Source organism: Anser brachyrhynchus (assembly GCF_964034855.1).
Source record: "Anser brachyrhynchus genome assembly, chromosome: 18".
Lineage (NCBI taxonomy): Eukaryota > Metazoa > Chordata > Aves > Anseriformes > Anatidae > Anser > Anser brachyrhynchus.
In genome coordinates this window covers 8,785,722-8,803,023 of record NC_137711.1, presented here as the reverse complement: position 1 = coordinate 8,803,023, position 17,302 = coordinate 8,785,722, and the positions used below count along the sequence as shown (strand labels likewise).

General features: G+C 54.0%; 1 protein-coding gene across 16 annotated transcripts in view; it reads left to right on the top strand.

The window, feature by feature from the left end:
- The first annotated feature begins 5,063 nt into the window (after nucleotides 1-5,063).
- TNRC6C (trinucleotide repeat containing adaptor 6C) overlaps nucleotides 5,064-17,302 on the top strand; it is a 297,118-nt gene continuing 284,879 nt past the window's right edge. For 14 of the 16 annotated variants that reach the window (XM_080560645.1, XM_080560641.1, XM_080560644.1 and 11 more), the window contains exon 1: nucleotides 5,227-5,353. The gene's annotated coding sequence lies outside the window, so the exon portion shown is untranslated. Of the gene's footprint in view, nucleotides 5,085-5,226; nucleotides 5,354-12,572; nucleotides 12,596-17,302 lie in introns of those variants that run through there. The other 2 variants (XM_080560646.1, XM_080560648.1) reach the window with 2 other exon arrangements.

The window sequence follows — 17,302 nt, the reverse complement described above, 5'->3', positions numbered from 1 at the left end:
GAAAGGGCTGTGCCCAATTTGGGGTGAAGGTTTAATTTATTGCTCATCCCTTTGACTCTTCCTCCCTGGGCTTTCAGGCCCGGTTGCCGTACCAAAGGGTGGAGCTGCCGGTGCTGAGCACCGCGGGGAGGCAGCGGTGCCCTTGGAAGCTGGCATCACCCCGAGCCTGCTCAAAGCCACGGTCTTCCCCAGTGTCCCAGGCAGGACATCGACCTGTCGGGGGCTTTAATATGTATTTATGCACCTATTGTGTTTTTTTCTCCTCGAGGTGGTTGAACTGCGTGCCGACAGGACCAACGGGACAGAAGGCTCCTTGCTTTGGGCTGGGCTGGGCTCCCTGTGGGCGTGTAGGGTGCAGGACCGCCTTTATGGACCTGTTTTTTGGGCTGGCACCTGGGATTCAGAGCAGAGGAAATCAGACCGTCGCGTACGGCATCCAGGGAGGTGTGCGGTACCTTGTCAGTGGGCCCCCTGTTGCCCGAGTGCTAAACTTAGCCCACGTGCTGCGCTTTTTTTATTGCCAAGTGAAGCCCTGCAGCTCGTGGTGGCTTTGGCTCAGGCTCCTCGCGGCCCCGGCTCCTCCGGGATGGGGCTGGGGAGTTCTCGCTGCCGTAACCAGAGCAAGACCCTGAGCAAAAGCTCTTAGGGGGGAAAAAAATCGCCATGGGATTGTAGTGATTGCAAGCATGGGCCGGGGGCTTGGCTTCTGGACAAGTCTGCAGCAGCTGTTCCCCCCACAGCACGGCTTCCAGCAGCGGTGTCAGCTCCTTGCAGCCTTCCTCAATGCCAGTGGCTGCCCATGGCCATGGAGGGGATGAGGCAGAGGCTGCACCGGGGCGGGCGCTTCTTGGGACCGAGAAATGGTTTCTCACCGTGGCGAGGGGCAGCCGGGCAAAGGTCCCTGCTCGGCACTAGGGGCAGCTTTGTTTAGCCCAAGGGAAGGGCTCTCGGGGTCGGAGGTGGGCTTGTGGGGATGGCTCCCAGGTGCTCTGAGGCTCTGGAGCAGGGGGGAGCCCCGATGGCCCGATGGGCTGCAGGAGCAGGGGGCTGCGGGGTGCCACAGCAAAACCCCAGCCCGGGGAAGGGTTCGCTGACGTGAAATCGCCCCCTCTCCCCAGGGGCGTCCCAGGAGGGGCGGCCGGGGAGGTTTGGGGCAGAGCAGTCAGTAAGGGGCTGTTGGCACATCCCCAGCTGTCTCGGAGGGACGTTCGCCTAACGCCGCCGCGGCTGACAGAGGGCCTTGCACTAACAGCCTACTGAGTGGCCTCGCCTCAGCAAACGAGGGGAAGGAAGATGAGTGAGGGTTTAATTACCGAGCGGAGCAGGGCTTTCTGCAGTGACGGGCACTCGCTCCCGTTCGCTTTGCAGAGCGGGGGGGACCCGAGCACGGCCGGGTGGCACCGGGGGGGACGGGGACGCGAGCATGGCCGGGTGGCACGGGGGGGGGGGACGGGGATGCGAGCATGGCCGGGTGGCACGGGGGGGGACGGGTGCCCGGCCGGGGTGCTCCTGGTCCAGCTGACCCCACGAGCATCTCATGCAGAGGCTGCCTACAGATCATACGAGTGAAAGGGAGTATAAATAATTAAAGCAGCTCGTAGCGAGTAGTCCCCAAAACGTCTGCCTGATTTAAAAACTAATTACTCGGAGGGTAATCACCTCCAGAAGCACGCGATTTACCACAGTACTGCTCTTCCCTCCTCTGCCTTGCTCTCACCTGCTCCTGACTGATCCCAGGCACCGGCACCCAGATTTATCGCTCACCTGCAGCACGCAATAACCGGCGTTGTACTCATCCATCTCCCTCATTAGTAACGTCATTGAAGACCTGTTCAGGGATGGATAAACCCTCTCTGGGTGGTAGTCCAAGGGCCGGCAGCAGTGCTCAAGGTCCTTTCGGACGAGCCTTTGCTACCCAAGAGGCTGGGCACCTTCGCCCACGGCATCCCATCATCGGGATGCGTCACCCGCACAGCCTGAGCTGCTGCCAAGGGGCTCTCCTGGACTGTAACGTCCACGCCGAGCCGTGGTGCTCATCAAAACCCCATCGCAGCGACGTGGGACCTGTCCTCATGGGAAACTCCGCCGTTTGATGTGCGAGCCGGTCTGCAGCAGGCATATGCAGAGCTGCCTTTCTCCAGCTTTAATTACCGTGAGGCTGCTGCACTGCAGCTGGGAGCCTGGGGTTTTTGATCATCTCTGCTCTGGCTGCAGTGGGAAGGATTTGTCTGTCCACCCATCCCTGCTGCCCCCTCGCACCACCCCACTGCCGCTCCTTCTCAAAGCCAGAGCAGAAGGCTTTCCTCCTCGCCCCCAGCAGATCCGAGCCTGCAGCTCTTTGCTGTGCTTTGCTTTGTGTTTACCTGGCTGAGCGCTGGCTGCTCCTGCACGAATTGGTAATTCTCACCGGCAGCCTGATGGAGGAGCAGCATCGCGCTGCGCTGCTTCATTTAGGAAAACAGAGTAATTTATTTCTAACTTATGGGATTCAGGAGACTTCCACCTGCAGCCCACAGTATTTTCTCATTAACACTACCCAGCTAAGCTAAGAACTGCAATTTCAGAAGTCGTGCTTCCATCAAAGGCACGTTACTTCCCAGGGACTCCAAAAGTTTACCGAAGCTTAAAGACATACCCCGCAGCACATGGTAACGTACCAAATTCCCCCTTCGTGTAACTACTGGAACCATTTTTCCTGCAGGCTTTTGTCCCCTGAAGCACCCCCATAGCCCCCAGCAGCTCCCCCCTGCACAGAAGCAGGATACGTGCCTGCAGCAAGCAGGAATCTGGTGGCTTCATTTTGTCCATCAGAGCTGGAAGCCCTCGCTAACAAAGTTGGCGGACCTTATTTTAGATGTAAAACCTGTAGCCTGGATGAACTACGTCTTGAAATAGCCTTGCTGAGGGCAAGGACAGGGGGCTCAAGGAGCCTTCATCCTCTCGTGTGTGCCTGCTCTGCCAGGCACCACCTCAGCCCTTGGCCCCTCCCTGCCCTTCTCCTCTCCGCCGCAGCAGAAAGCCCGGATTCAAACCATGTTCCTGAAGCCAAATTACACACCGGAGGCTCCACGGCCCTCCTGGGAGGGTCAGGCCACTCCTCTATAAATAACTGTCTCAATATGTTTAATTTGCAGATGAAATTAAGCCTGGGAAGAAAGGGAAGCCTGCCTTTTCATGTGTGGGCTGTCCGGCTTCGCCTTGAATATCAAAGTGAGAGGAGTTACAAAGCACCGGCTCTCCCGGATTATCTGAGGAACCTTGTAGGTCCCAAGTGGCGGCGGTTACAGGATCAAAAGGTGTGGGACTTATGCGGGAAGCCAGGCAAAGCCCAGGTGGCTCCCAGGTCAGCCCCAGAGAGCCCAACCTCGGGGCAGCTCGCAGCGCTGAGAGCTCCAGCGAGACGAGGAGGTAGACGAGGAGCCAGGTTGGGGTTTCACGTGGGCTTTGGATTAAATATTAACTTGCTACGGCGGGTCACGGGGATAAACATTTTCATTAATCATGTATGTGCTCATTATGATGCTGAGAACAGGCTGCGAGAGCCCCGGCTGCGCACCCACCTCCCGGTCTCTGCGCAGCGCTCTCCGAAACCACCAGCCTCTAGGCTGCCTCCAGCTGGAAAACTTTTCCCACAAGCAATCGGCCAAGATTTCACCGGTTAGGTTTGGAAAGCACCAGCAGAAAAGCTTTCGGATGAGGCTGAAAGGACAGGAGATGTCCCCCCAAGCAGCCCAAGGCAGTGTCCCCCCTGCGCTGCGGGGGCTTTGCGTGCACCGTGCTCAGCGGTGCCGATGTGTCTGCACGGAGCAGAAACCGAGCGGGACCCTGCACCGGGCCTGCACTGCAATTCCAGCCTGTTGACATTTTTCATGGTAAAAATACTTAGCTGAAAAAAGGCCCTTTTCATCATCCATTCTGTTAGAAAACAGGATTTTTCCGTCTTTCCTCTGATTTTATTGAACCTTTCAATCACGTTAACTTTCTTCGGCTTCCCTTCCCTTCTGTTTTTAGCCGCTCCTTTCAATTATCTTGTGCTTTTCTTTTTATTCCAGTAATTTATTTTTTTTAAAGACTCGAACAGAAGGAAGAGGGAAGATTGATGAAAATTTACACTAGAACAGAAAGTGGATGTACGGCAGAGAGTCTAAAAATCTTCCATTAGCAATATTTAATAAGGAAAAGAATTACTGAGAAAGCTGAGATGTCTGCAAATGACTTCTGAAGCTCTCCAAAAGGGAAGAGCAGAGGAGAAAGGCATCTGATGGATGAAGGTGCGGAGCACTGGGAAGGAGGTGGAACTGGCATCGCCGATGTTGTTCTCCCCTGCTCATGGGTGAGGGGTGCTGGGGAGCTTTCCCAGCAAGGGGGCTGCAGCTGGAGGGCAGGGATGGGTTGTGCCACAGCTGCTGGCACCTTCGGGCAGGGTCTTTATGGGCAGAAATGTGGATGTGCACCCAAACAGGGCCCCATCCTGCCACCTCCTCGCTGCTCCTTCCCCCAAACCCACAGTGAGCGCTCCTTTCCCCACCACACGTGGGATGGGCGATGGATGGTCTTTGCCTTTTCTGAGCACCTCTGCAGCGCGGGAGCAGAGGGCAGGTGCTGCCCCACGTCCCACTGCTCTGGGGGCTCTGGGCCTGCCACCAACCTGCCTCAGTGCGGCTTCTCTTTTATTTTTAGCAGGGTGCAGCACATGCTTTGTGTTCCTTGCTGCAGGAGAGAGCTGATTAAAACTGTTTGTTTGTTTGTTTTTCCCTACCACCAGCTAAGCTAGGGTGCCAGAGCACAAATGTCAGCTTTGGAGTATTTGCGACGTGACCTTTGGTAGGATGAGCGCCGCTGCGATGTCATAAAGCGCTTCGGGTCACGCAAGCGTTGCCGGAGAGACAGCACAAAGACAAGGTTTGTGCAACAGCGAGGGGTGTGGGGACAAGTCCTCCGAGCCTCCTGCACCTGCAGGGCCACCACGATGCTCCCCTGCTCCTGCTGCTCGCTGGGCGCCAGGGCACTGGGTGCTGCAGCAAGTGCCAGCTGCCCGCACCCTGCTGTCACCACGCGAGACCAGGGGAACTGGAGGTGACCTGGTGAGTGGCTGCACAGTTGTGCCCCCTCCTGCTGCAAAATTAGCTTCAGTTAGGAGCAGTAAGTGCTATCAGCTGCTGGTGCAGGTGCTCCACTCCTAAACTCCCCAGAGGGCTTAAAAGCAGCAGCTGTTTGCTTCTTAGAAGTGGTGGGGCCAAATGCTGGGTGGGAAGTGAAGTGGATTGGTGCTGAGCCAGGCTGCACGTCTGGGTCCTGCTGGCAACACCTGAGGGATCCAGAGCTGTGTTTGGGAGCTGCTGTACATGGCAAGGTGTGCTCGGTCGGTCTGTTCGGTTTAAATGCAAGTGTAACTTTCCTGGTGGTGGGCCGGCTTTGTGCCAGGGCTGGGGCTGTGCTGGTGTCTTGTTGCGTGTGCTTTACCTTGAGGAGGAGTTAAATGATTTGGGGTGTTTGGTTCTGATCATGTAAAGTGGGATATTTGGGGAGAAGAAGAAATAGGTGCTTGTTTTAAATGTAGTTGGTTGCCTCTTACTTGCAGCCTGAGCTCAGACTAAGGACGAGCTCCAGAGCAGGAGCAGGGACCAGAGGGACACGGGGAGGAGGGGGCAGTGAGTGCTGATGGCTAAGGCAGATGGGATGTTTTAGCAGCCAGAGCCCCCCTCCCCAGCTTCAGGCCTCCATTTCTATTTAAGCACACCTTATAGACGTGTATTTCCCACTGACTTCTGTGGGGGGCTGTGGACCCCGTGTCCTCCACCAAGTGGGCCAAAGCAGCAGTGTCCAGGCCCTTCCTGCTGGACAAAGAGAAGGTGGGGGCTGCAGCACTGTGTCTGGGGGCCTGCAAACCTGCGGGGTGCCTGGATAGCCTCGGCACGGATCTAGAAAATCCTACATTATAGCTGTAGGTACTGTATTGAAATTATGTGCTCAGAGGGCTCCTGTATCTCTGTTTGCTGTCACTCTTGCCTGGGGCATGTCACTGCTGGGGACAAATTGGTCACTTAATGCTCCCTGTGTCTTCAGGTAGCGTGGCCATCACCCCTGCTGCAGGGTTCCTGTGCTTCCCATCAGTTGTTTGGGGTTGGAGCTGTGGTAGTCTGTCCATATAGTCCCTGCTAGTTATTCTGGGGGTCCAGCTGCCTGCAGTGTGAATGGTTGTGCTTAAATTAAGCCTGCTGAGCAGATCCAAGCTGGGCCAGGTGAGCGGTGGGGCTGGTGGAGGGGAGCAGCACCAGATCCTCTGCAGGAACATGGCTGAGTGTCCACCAGCTGGTGGCACTGAGCACCCCTGTGTCTCTACAATGTGCTTTGGGTGGGATGGAGAGGGCGAGGGACTGTCACTTAACATGTGCCCGTCTCCTGTGGTCCTCTGCTTGTGATGAGCGATCAAACTGCAGCCGTTCGGCTTTGTAACCCCAGCCAGTGCTCAAAGAAGCATCACTCCCTAAATATTGCAGGAAAGGTGTTCTGAGCCTTGGCTGCTTTGCCTGGGAAATGGTCTCTTCTGATTCAGCGTGTTCAAATCATCTTAACAGTTCTTAGTGAGAAAAACCCGCTGTATCCTCAAGGCAAGTATATTTGGGCAAAGCAATAAGACTTTAAGAGGTTTGGAGGTTACAGTGGGAAATAGCAGTTATTCCCAATAAGCAGTGTTAAATGAAGTGCTGCTGACAGTAGCCTGAGGCAGGTTCAAGAGTCTCAAGATTTGCAACTAAGAGATTAACCAAAATAGATGTCTTATTACAGGCAAGTTTGTATCTAAATCATTTAAAGTGCCTTTAGATGCTGTAATGTTTTTCCTCCTAAGTGCTCACAGTATATCTGCGGCTTCCTCCTGGCTCTCGTGAGTGAGTAGGGAAAGGGACCTTGATCTCAGTGAGTTAAAGTCCCTCTGATAAGAGGGTGAGGAGTGTAGTGTTGCCAGGTTCCTCTCTGACGGGAGGCTGCATTAGTGGTGCTTGCATCTTGCACAGAGAGACCCTGACCACGTCCTCCCTCCCGTTCCCTGCTGGATGCTCAGCTGCATGGCTGGATAAGGGGTACAGCCAGGGAAGATGCACTGAGCAGGGGAGTTTGCCAAAAGTCAGTTGTAAAATGCATGTGGAAGATCAGCAGCCATGTGCCCTGAGTTTTCTCTTCTGTGCTGAGCTGGCACTGGAAGGAAGCTTGGTGTAGGGCTGGTGTTACAGGGTTACTTAGCACACATGATCTGCTGTCGATACAGGCAGTCACTGGCATTCAGTCACGGCTCCAACTTGGGTACGGTGAGGTTTTAATTCTGACTGGGGTGAGGAATCAACAGATCACAGGGGAATTGCCTGCAGAAGGTGGCCAAGCTCCACATTCCTCTAGGGAATTAAATCTGACCTGGTGATGGCGTTGTTTGCCCTGTCCTGCATGCGTGTGAGAACTCGCTTCAAAGGCAGCATAATGGAAACCCAAGTTACCTTCCTCTTTTTGCCTCTCACCTTGAGGAGCTGGTGGCAGTAACTCACTGCGAGGGGGCAGGACAAGGGGGCAGAGTGGCCTCATCCTCTCCAGCACTATAGCTTGGCTGGGGATTCTCTGTGTGAATTAAAACACTTCTGTGAGCTGAGGAAGGGTTGACTTTCTTGCTTTTTAACAGATGGGAGAACTGCATCTCAGAGGCACGGGGCTACCACCAGCACTCCATTTTCCCCTTCAGTAACATAGAGCAACATCGGATGTTGTGTTTGTCTCAGGGCTCCTCCGTGGTACGTGAATGACAGCTGCCTCCCTCCTCCTTTAAAAATAACCGGCAGCACCCTGCCCACACGCTTACCTTACTGTCGGAGCCGGGGTTCAGGCACACAAACAGCCGGAAAATTCCTGTCCCTGGGGCCTTTGAGCAGTGTCAGGGAGGCCGCCTCCCTCGTTGGGAGGGTGGAGCCTACCCCTCCAAAGTATTTGTTTTCTGCAAGTAACCGGTATCCCAAGCTTATAATAGCAAAATACCGTAAAATTAGCTGTAAAAAGAAGTATTTGGAAACCCTGTTTGTTTTCAGAGTGCTTGGAGCAGCAGGGCAGAGCCTGGCGCTGCCCTGCTGGGCCCCTCAGGGCTGCTGGCAGTGCCCCAGGCCTGGGTGCAGGGGAAATACTGGGGCTGTGGCCTGGGGGCAGGCAGGACACGAGGGATCAGCCTTGGTGAGTCCATCACAACAGACTCCTCCATCTCCTCCGGCACCATGGAGGTATTTCAGATGCACGTGGATTGTTGTGGGTGCCAGAGGTCTGGTTTTGTGCTGGGTGTCATAGCAATCCCAAGGGAGGGTGGGCCCTGAGGTGTTGGGGTGCTGAGCAGTGAGAGCAGAACTGTGTTTTTGGGACCACCAGAGGCTGTCGTTGGCTTTCTCCAAAGGGAGCCTCAGGCATTTGGGTCATGATCCCCCTGAGAGAGATCTAGGGAGAGGCAGCTCTCGTCTCTGAAATGTTTCACAAAGTCTGTCTCTTGCTGGCTTTTTTTGGCAAGAGAGACCCTGATTTAGCATGAGGTTTTAAAAGTGGGGAATGTGAAACAGCTGCTCTGGTTGTAAGCAAGCCAGGAGCTGAGAGGAGGGCAAGGCCCACGGGTGTTTCACTTGCAGACGTTGGCTAACAGGAGACTTTTCTTTTTAATTGGCATCAGGAAGATCTTTTGGGGCTTGGGATCCCAAATGCCAGCCCCGAGAGCTTGGGTCCAAAGGGTGCCTGCACTGTGAGGCCTTGAGGGTGGTGTTGAAGGAAGGGGCAGAGGAAACTGCAGGGCTTTGGGAGAGGTGTAAGAGGATGAGGCTTCTATGTGTCTCTGCGTGGACTTGTAGAAGGATTTAAAATACCCCAAACCCTACAGCCCACTGATTTCAAGGGGCATGTCAGCTGTATGGCTCGGTGTGCCCCAGCCTGGAGTACCCCAAGGTGTGTCCCATCCTCATGTGCTACCTGGAGCAGCAGTGGGGTCAGGACACCTTGGGACTGGCACCTTACAAAGGCAATCTACCTGGGGTGAGATGAATTGCTGCCTGGAAGGGCTGGTTCTCAGCTCATCACAAAGGCAGTGAGGATGATTTGTCTCCCACTTGGATGTTGGTGCCAAGGTATAAAAGTCACTCCTATAGTCTCTCCTAGAGACCTGACCTGGACAGAGTCTTGGAGAGGGGCTCATCCAGCCCATGTTCACCTTTCTGGCCATCAGATGCTGTGGCAGAAGATACAAGAAACCTATGATCCTCCCGGAGAGGAGGCTTTTCCTGGTTAGGATGCAGAAGGTTTTATCCTTTTCATTAGATGGGTATTCAAATAATTTAACAGTGGATGTTCTCATTCTTCATGTAACAGTGGAGTTGTTTTTGTGGCTCTAATGCTCTCATGACCTCAATAATATCTTCTGTGAGTGCGTTTGTCAGGTTAATTATGCATTAAGTTTGCATAAGGCTTTTCCTTTTTTAATCAGTTTTAAACCTGCTGCCTTCAGATGTGCTGGTGCTGTCAGGAGGGTTGGTAGTAGGACCGCTCCCACCTTCATATCCTGCTGTTTCTTTTGTACCCCCTTAGTCGCCTTTATTTGTGACCTTGCCAAATAAGCAGTCCTGAGACTTCTGGCTGTTTCTCTTTTTTTCTGGAGATCTGTCTTCTTTCTCTTTGCTTACCTCCTGGTTTTATCTTTGATTTCTTAATTTCCTTTTGAGGAGGACAAGCTGTAGCTTTCCTTCGCTGCAGACTAACACACCTTGCAAGTAAGGGTTATTGTAAGGTCAGAGAAGCGAGTTGGGTAATGCTGGGTTCTTTCTTCAAGGCAAGCATTTGTTTGCAAAGTAACTTGGCAGTCTTGTGTATTTTGGATTTAGGCATCCTGGTGTATAAGCCAAAGCTAACAGGCATTAATTAGCTGGAGGACTGGGACCGTAATGAGGGCAGTCACTCATATAAGTTGGCACTTTTACTTTAAATGCAAGTGGTTAAAGAAAAAGTGTGCTGAAAATGTCAGTGTTAAAAGATATTATATAAATAACATGCTCTGGGTGAGAGTTAGGGAGGCAGTCAGGAGAAGGAGTAACAGCCAGGTTGCTGGTGCAGCGGTGCCCTGTACCTCCTTTCTATAGCAGGAAAAAGTGGTTTTAAAACCATGGCATAGGGAAGGATGGTGTGAATTGGAAGACTTTTTCTGGCATATTGGGAAATGCACAGGGAAATTCTGTCCCTGGAGGATCCCAAAAAGATCGTCTGTGAAGGTAATGACTCTGGGTTGGAGAAATATCTCAAGGTCCTGAGTGTGCAGCCCAGTAGTATTTAATGGGGATCCCATAAAGCACCCCTGAGACCCTGCTGGGCTCAGGACTGAGCTCCTTCAGGTGGGGCCTGCATGGAGGAGAAGCTCTGAGCAAAGCCCCACGGGAGGTGAGGTTGAACACCAGCATGGCATAGCTGGGGCCAGGGACACTTGGACACCATGCCCCAAAACCAGAGACGAATCCATGGAGTGGATTTGGGCATTGCCGTACCTTTAGGTCACAGTCCTGGGGTGGATGCGTAAAATGGGAGGAGAAAGAAAGCAGTCAGCTCCCAGATTCGGGATACCTGGCAGGGCACCCTGGTGATGCCCGGAGCATCTCTGGAGCAGGAGATTTGGGACCGGCCTGCATTTGGGAAAGCCGTGGTGCTGAGCGCTCACTGTCACACGTGGGCTCCGCTACCAGCTGAGCAAGGCCTGGCGAATCTGGGTCCCCACCGAGATCGTGTTCCAGGTTAGGGTCTGGCTGGCTGGGACTGCTGAGCATGAACCCAAAGCTCACCTCTGAGCTGCACGGGGGTGCTGTAGCCTGTGTGTGACCTGGCAGCTTTGTGTGGAGGCTGTGCGTGGCAATTAGCACTGGCCACCACTGTCACTTGCAGGTTTTAACCATTTTTCCCCTTCTCAGAGACCAAACTGTCTGTAATGATGGCCAGGACCTTTTTCTCTGGGTGATGTGTGGTGGATGGGAGTGCAGAATGCAAACCAAACGTAAGCATCGTGCTTTGCTGCCCTCAGTTAAGAAGCTTAACATTTTAGCTAACTATGTGCAGACAACCTCCGCACACAAACCAGAGCGCTCCAGTCCCCCGGCATCACTCGCTCCGAGCTCCACCACTAACCTCTCCCGAGCGAGCCCCTTCTGAGCGGCCATTTTGGGGTGTGCGGAGTCGATTTGGTATTCGGCCTCCGTGGTGAGAGAAGATGGCGACGCGGAGCTGCGGGCGCTGCTCCTGCTCCGTGTGTCCCGGCGGACGGCTGGGTGCCGCGGTGCCTTCTGGCAAGCAAAGGCACCGAGGAACAAACATGCGGTGGCCCCTCCTCGGGTGATGTCTGCAGCACCAGGACCCCCGCCTCCCGCCCCCTTCGTGCGCGTCTTCTCTTAATTAATTAACGCCGCATTCATCACCGCTTAATTCCTGTTTCCGTAGCACCCGGGGAGGGGGGCTGTCGGTGCAGGCGGGCGCTGAGGTGGTCCAGAGCTGCCGGCCTCGTCAAGGAGCTTAATTAGCCCCTAGGATGGTGTGGGGTTGTTTTCTGCAGCCCCGTAATGCCCAGTTTCAAACTGGTTTCCTGCCCACTAGTGCAGAGTCTGTGCTGAGAAAATGTGCCCCCGTCCCTCTGAGGCAGGTCTGTGAACGTTTGGGGAAAGGTGATCCGCGGCTGCCCGGGATAAAACATCCCGAATCGGCCATTTTTGTGTGGTGAGGGAAGGGAAGCAGAGCACAAGGTGCTGCTTCTGTGGGGTTGGTCCTGGGGTCTCGGCGCATGGGATGGTAAGGCTGCGTGCCGGGATGTAAAGGATCCAGTGCAACCTTCTCTGCTCAGAGCTGCCACTGCCGGGCTGCCCCTTCCTTTATTTTTTTTCCCCTTAACCATGACCTGTAGGCGCTCCTGGTGCCTCTTTCTGACCTTGCCCCATGGCCTTGATGGGGCCTGTGGCTGCAAAGCCACCTGGGGCAGCTGCACAGCACGGCTGGGCAAAACAGGCGACAAACGGGCAGTGAGAGCTGCCGTGGTGCTTTCAGGAGGCACACGCAGAGCACCAGGCAAACAGGGCTGAATGCGATCCATGGAGTACAGAACAAATACGACTTCTGGAGCGGTCTGGAAAGGCAGCTGAAATGCTCGTCAGTATCGCTTTCTGGTGTGAATTAGATGTTAGAAGGACACCTTCCTATTTTTTGGGGGTTTCTCCCCATCTCTGAACAGATGCGTGTGCTGATGCCCGTGCAAATCCCATCCACCGGGCACCGTAAGGCGGAACTGCCCAACCCGTGCCCGGGGAGGGAAGGTGGAGGGGGAACAAAAGCTGCAAACCCACCGCGATGCCGAGCCGGGCTCGGTGCCAGGGGTTTGGGGTGCCGTGCGTCCCCCCCGGGGGCACGGGGTGGCGGGTGTCCCCCCCCCGAGGGCGCGCGCTGCCGCGGGGTGCCACGGCGCCCTGCCCACCGCCAGGCAGGACCGCGGCATCGCCGCTCTGGCAGCCCGACGCGCGCCCGTCCCGCGTGACTCGCATACGCAATGCAGCCATGCTTAACGAGCGTGAGTAATTATGCCAGGCGGAGGGTTGGGGCGTGGGGGGTGGTCGGGGTTGGGTGTGTTGTTCTGTTATTTTGCGTTTTCTCCTATTTTTTTCCCCCCCCTTTCCGTTCCTCTTCTCTCCCCCCCGCCCTTTTTTCCCACCCCCAGCCTGCGGCGTTGAACCTTGGCCACCTCCTTGGCGGTGGCTTCGGGCGGGCCGGGGCCGCGGGGGTCAGTTGGCACAGCAACTGCTGCTCGGGGACAAAAGGAGGCTTTTGCAGCGACAGTAGCAGCTGCCAGCCAGAATAGCAAATCCGCGCGACTTGGCACCACTCCAGCTTCCTTGAGGGTTGCAGAGGGATGGTATGTTGGAGGGTAAGACTAGCTAATTAATCTTCCGGCAGGGAACAATGTAATATCAGACAATTACAAAGACAGAATGAAATTACTATAGTGGGAAGGCTGGCATACGAATTTCTCAAAGGGTCCATCCCTCACCCGCTGCCGTGGTACTTTATATGCGGGAAAGGCGCCGACTGTACATGCGCTTTTCTGTTGTGTGGGGTTTTTTTGTATGAATTGAATTATATGCTTGAGGAGGGGCAAGGGGATCCGGGCTCGATTGCAGGAGCTTTTGAGGAGCAAAAGGCAGAAAGAGTCATTCCAAGCAGAAAGGTTCCCCGTCAACCTGTCGGTGCGTCGCTGATGCTGTGGGCTTACGGGGTTGGGTTTTTTTCCTGTTCTTTTTTTAATGATCGCGCTGTGATGCCTGATGACGAGAGGTTTTGGGAGGGGGGTCTGGCTGCCAAGCAGAGGGGAGAGTCATTTCCTTCGTCCTTCCAGCATGGAGAAGCCCTCGAAGAGGTTTGGGAGCTGCTGAAAGTTATTGGGGAAACACACCTACCAGCTCAGCGGTGGTAATTGCCGATAATTAGCTGTAATCACTGCTACCTACAGTTGGGATGCTGTGATGAATAGGGCAGTACAAGCCGCATGGTGCAGGCTCCCCGTCTGTTTATTTGCAGTGGGGAAAGAATTAGGAAAGTCTCATTTATTCTGGAGCACAGGAAAGCATCGGTGGGAGCTCAGCCTGCGCAGCATTAGCATAGGAAACCCCTCCTCCTCCTCCTCCTCTTCCTTGCAGGGCGTCAGGGATAAGCTAATGACTCTCCTCCCTCCGCATCCCTCTCCCAGGATGAGGCTTAATGCGGCGGGATCTGTGACTGTCATTAAAACCCAACGTGAGAACAGGATTGTTCCAATTCTCTGCAGTGCTGGGGCCAGGAGGGGGGCCGGGATGGGACACGGGGACGTGGCCGTGAGCCTCTCTGAGCGGGGAGAGGGCTTGGAGCAGCTCCAGCTCGGTGGCTCTGCCTCCTAAGGAATCTGAGCGGGTTTTTGTTTGGTGCCTCCACCGATCAGATGGTGCAGAGCTGGTGCTTAAGCACTGCTGCAAGCCCCCTCCTGCCCTTCTTGGCGGCTGCGCTGTTGCTCTCGCAAAGCTTAGGCTGAATGAGATTTTATATTTCAGGCATTGCCAGCGCCAAGTGTTGGGCTGGCAGGCTGGGACCTCTTTCCCGAGTTATAGGTTATCGGGAGCTGGATGCTGCCCGGTCCTTGTTCTGCACCCTGAACGGCATCCTGGTGGGTGCCCGTCATGGGGGTGTGAAGGTAATACATGAACAATGATTCAGCTGGATTTAGGATTGGGTGTTGGTCCTAACGGGAAGCAGTGGTGCTTAGCCCCCATTGGGATGGCACTGGGAACCTGTGGCAGGCTGGGCTTGCCCTGTCCAGGCCCCTCGTTCAGGCCCAGCTCTGTCTCAGGCTCTGCGCACATCCGTCCCGCTCCAGCAGCGCTCTCCCGAGCAGAAGATGGCCTGAACCACTTCCTCGTCACTGACTGACACCAGAGATGTTGCTGTAAATTAATGACTGCATCTTCTTGGCTATGCTTCAAAGTTTTCGCTTTATGAATTTTTTATGGAGCTCTCTTTACGCAGGAAGTCTGTAGTACTGATTTTTTTTACCTTTTAAAGCCATACAACAGTAAGAACAAAGCTTTCACGTTCCGTTGACTGAATGAAGGCCACCCATTGTGGTCCTGCTCGTGTTGATGCTGTGGCACCAAGATGGCCAGCACAGGCGGGCACATGGAAACGTTTGTGCTAATGGGCACTGAGACCTGAAGCTGCGAGCCCCGGCGCTGCTGAGGCTCCCCCGTACATCAGGGTGTCTCTCGCCTCGAGTCCTGCTGAGCCTCTCCAAGTCAACCTCCGGAGTTGGGAAATTTAATTTGTAATAAATCTGCATTACAGTACAAGTAAATCTGCTCCAGTGGCTATAAAAATTAATTCCTGATCCTAAACATTATTATATAGCTTTCAAAATGAATTGACTGTGGTTGGTACCATAGTATGTGCCATTATTGGTAATTAGTGTAACAAAATAACATTGCTGTAATATTTCCTGTCTGCCCCTCCCCCAGTTGGGAGCCATTTCCTATTAGGGAATCAGAATTGCAAATGCAAGGCTTGTATGCAAACCGCTCGCTTTGATTTCTTTTTGTGTGTGTAGGGAGACGATCTGCTCCTCTCTGCGTCTTGGGGCCTGGTTTTCCTGGGAGCTTTTTCTTCGGAAAAAGCTGTAGGCTGGGACAGGGCACCGCTGAAACGCGGAGCTGGAGGGTGCTGGTCCCTGCCCTGCTGCCTCTGGGCCTCCTCAGAGCTTTAGCTTGTGCTCACTTGTTTCTGAGGCTGCTTACTGTCTCCTAGGGTCTGGCTTTCGTGTTGGCTTGCTGATGATGTGGATCTTGATGGTGAGATCCACTGTACCCCTGTTGGCTCCATCTCAAAGCTCGGATTGCCCTAGGAGATCGGTTGGGTTGGACTGTGGAGGCACCTGAGCAGCTCCGCGCCCACTGGGAGATGGGGGCCTGGCGATTTGGGTCCCTCAGCCTGGACAGAGACCTCACCCCGCAGCCTTCGGTGCTGTCATCGCCCCCCTCAGACAAGGGGACAGAGCAGGGGCAGCACCAACAAGGCACAGGTCCCTGCTCAGGCCCTGCCTCGGTCCCACTGGGGCTCCTTGTTGTGCACGTGGAGGTGCTCGCTTTCCAGAACCATCCTGGCCGTGGTTGGGCCTCCTGTCAAAGCAGAAGGCAGGTTTCGGTCAGTTGTGGCCAAGGAGCAGTGGGAACAACTCGATAGGAGGTGGGATCCATCCTTCACTGTGAGCCGAGGCCTGCTCTGGGCTTCTGGGGGCGAGAGCTGAACGCAGGGCTGGGTACCGAACACCTAGCAGTGTCCTTTCGAAGAGAAATGCTCCATAAATAAGCGGCCTGAGGGGAGGTAGGTATGTTCGTTGAGGGCCTGGCTCTTCCTCCCCTTCAAAGAAGACCAAGAGCGGAAGAAGGAATGAAGAAGCTGCAAACAGAAGGGGCGGAGGCAATCATGTTTCCTTCCCCAAGGCAAGTAATGAGCAAAGGATTTGGCTGGGCCCCTCCTTGGGGCTGCTCGAGGGCTCCTTCCTCCCTGCCCAGGAGACACCAAAGCCCGGGGCTCGTCCCTGGTGTCCTGGTGGGGCCTTTTGGGGACATCGGTACTGAGCAGTGTGGTGGTGCTGACCAAAATCACTGCAGGTGCTATATTTGTAGACATTCCTAATGGATCTTTTTAACCATCCTACATTTTTCCTCCTGAATTTGAAGCTTTCAGTGTTGCCTTTCTCTGCAGCCTTGAAGGTTAGAAACTTGATTCTTACTGGGTGAAAGCTTACGTTCTCCTGTAATCTTCTGAGTCTGGATCTAGGACTTCCATATGAAATCTTCAATTCAGAAGTTAACATCTCTGCAATGAAAGCCCAGGACCAGAGAAATGGGAAGCCAAGAGGAAGGCCTGGTTCTCATGCTATCCCCAGCATGTGTGTGGTGGTATTTCTTGAGTTTTGATTACATGACAGCTTCAGAAATCTGAATATATGCCCTGGGCTTGGTCACCCCATTTATTAGAGCTGAAAAATGCAGAAACTAAGCAGTAAAACTGAGTGGTAGATATCTTTGCCAGCCTGGAAAACATTCAAGGCTTTAGCTACAGTAATAATAATAATATCAGTACTGTTCTTGGCCCAGATGAGGGTGGTAAATCATAACTCCAAATTCCAGTGAGTCACAAAGGGAACAGGCTGTGCCAGCTGAAACCTTTGATTTGGTCCAAGCTGGGTTTGGTAGCTGAGCCTGGGGTTTTGTGTTTCGATTACCGTTGTACAACTGCAGTTCGCTGAAGCCTGAGGATACAAATTCCCTCCAAGCTGAGGGGATTGCGTGTTGGAAGATGATATCCTGATGACTTCAGAGCTTTCTCCAGCAGTTTTTTTCTTATGTCAAAAGATACCGAACTGATTCAAAACAGGATTTTGCTAGGAGCGAACGGATGTGTGTGTTTTAATGTAGAAACCCCGCAGCAGCATCAGGTAGGGCCACAGCAGTGCTTTGAAGCCTCGGTCCCCATCGCTCCTGCAGGACCAGAGCAGTGCTTTGTAGCTTCCCTGTGGCTTCCCAGTGACGGCTGCTAGGCAGGGAGCAGCCTGTCAGTACTGGCCAGGAAAAACAGGATATTTTCTTCTCTTTAGTTTCCTTATTGAAGGGTCTGTATCTCAAGCGTTTGTCTGGAATGAAACATTTTGAAGCACTTTGACCAGTTTTTCCCATCCTCTTGCTTTTGAGAAAAA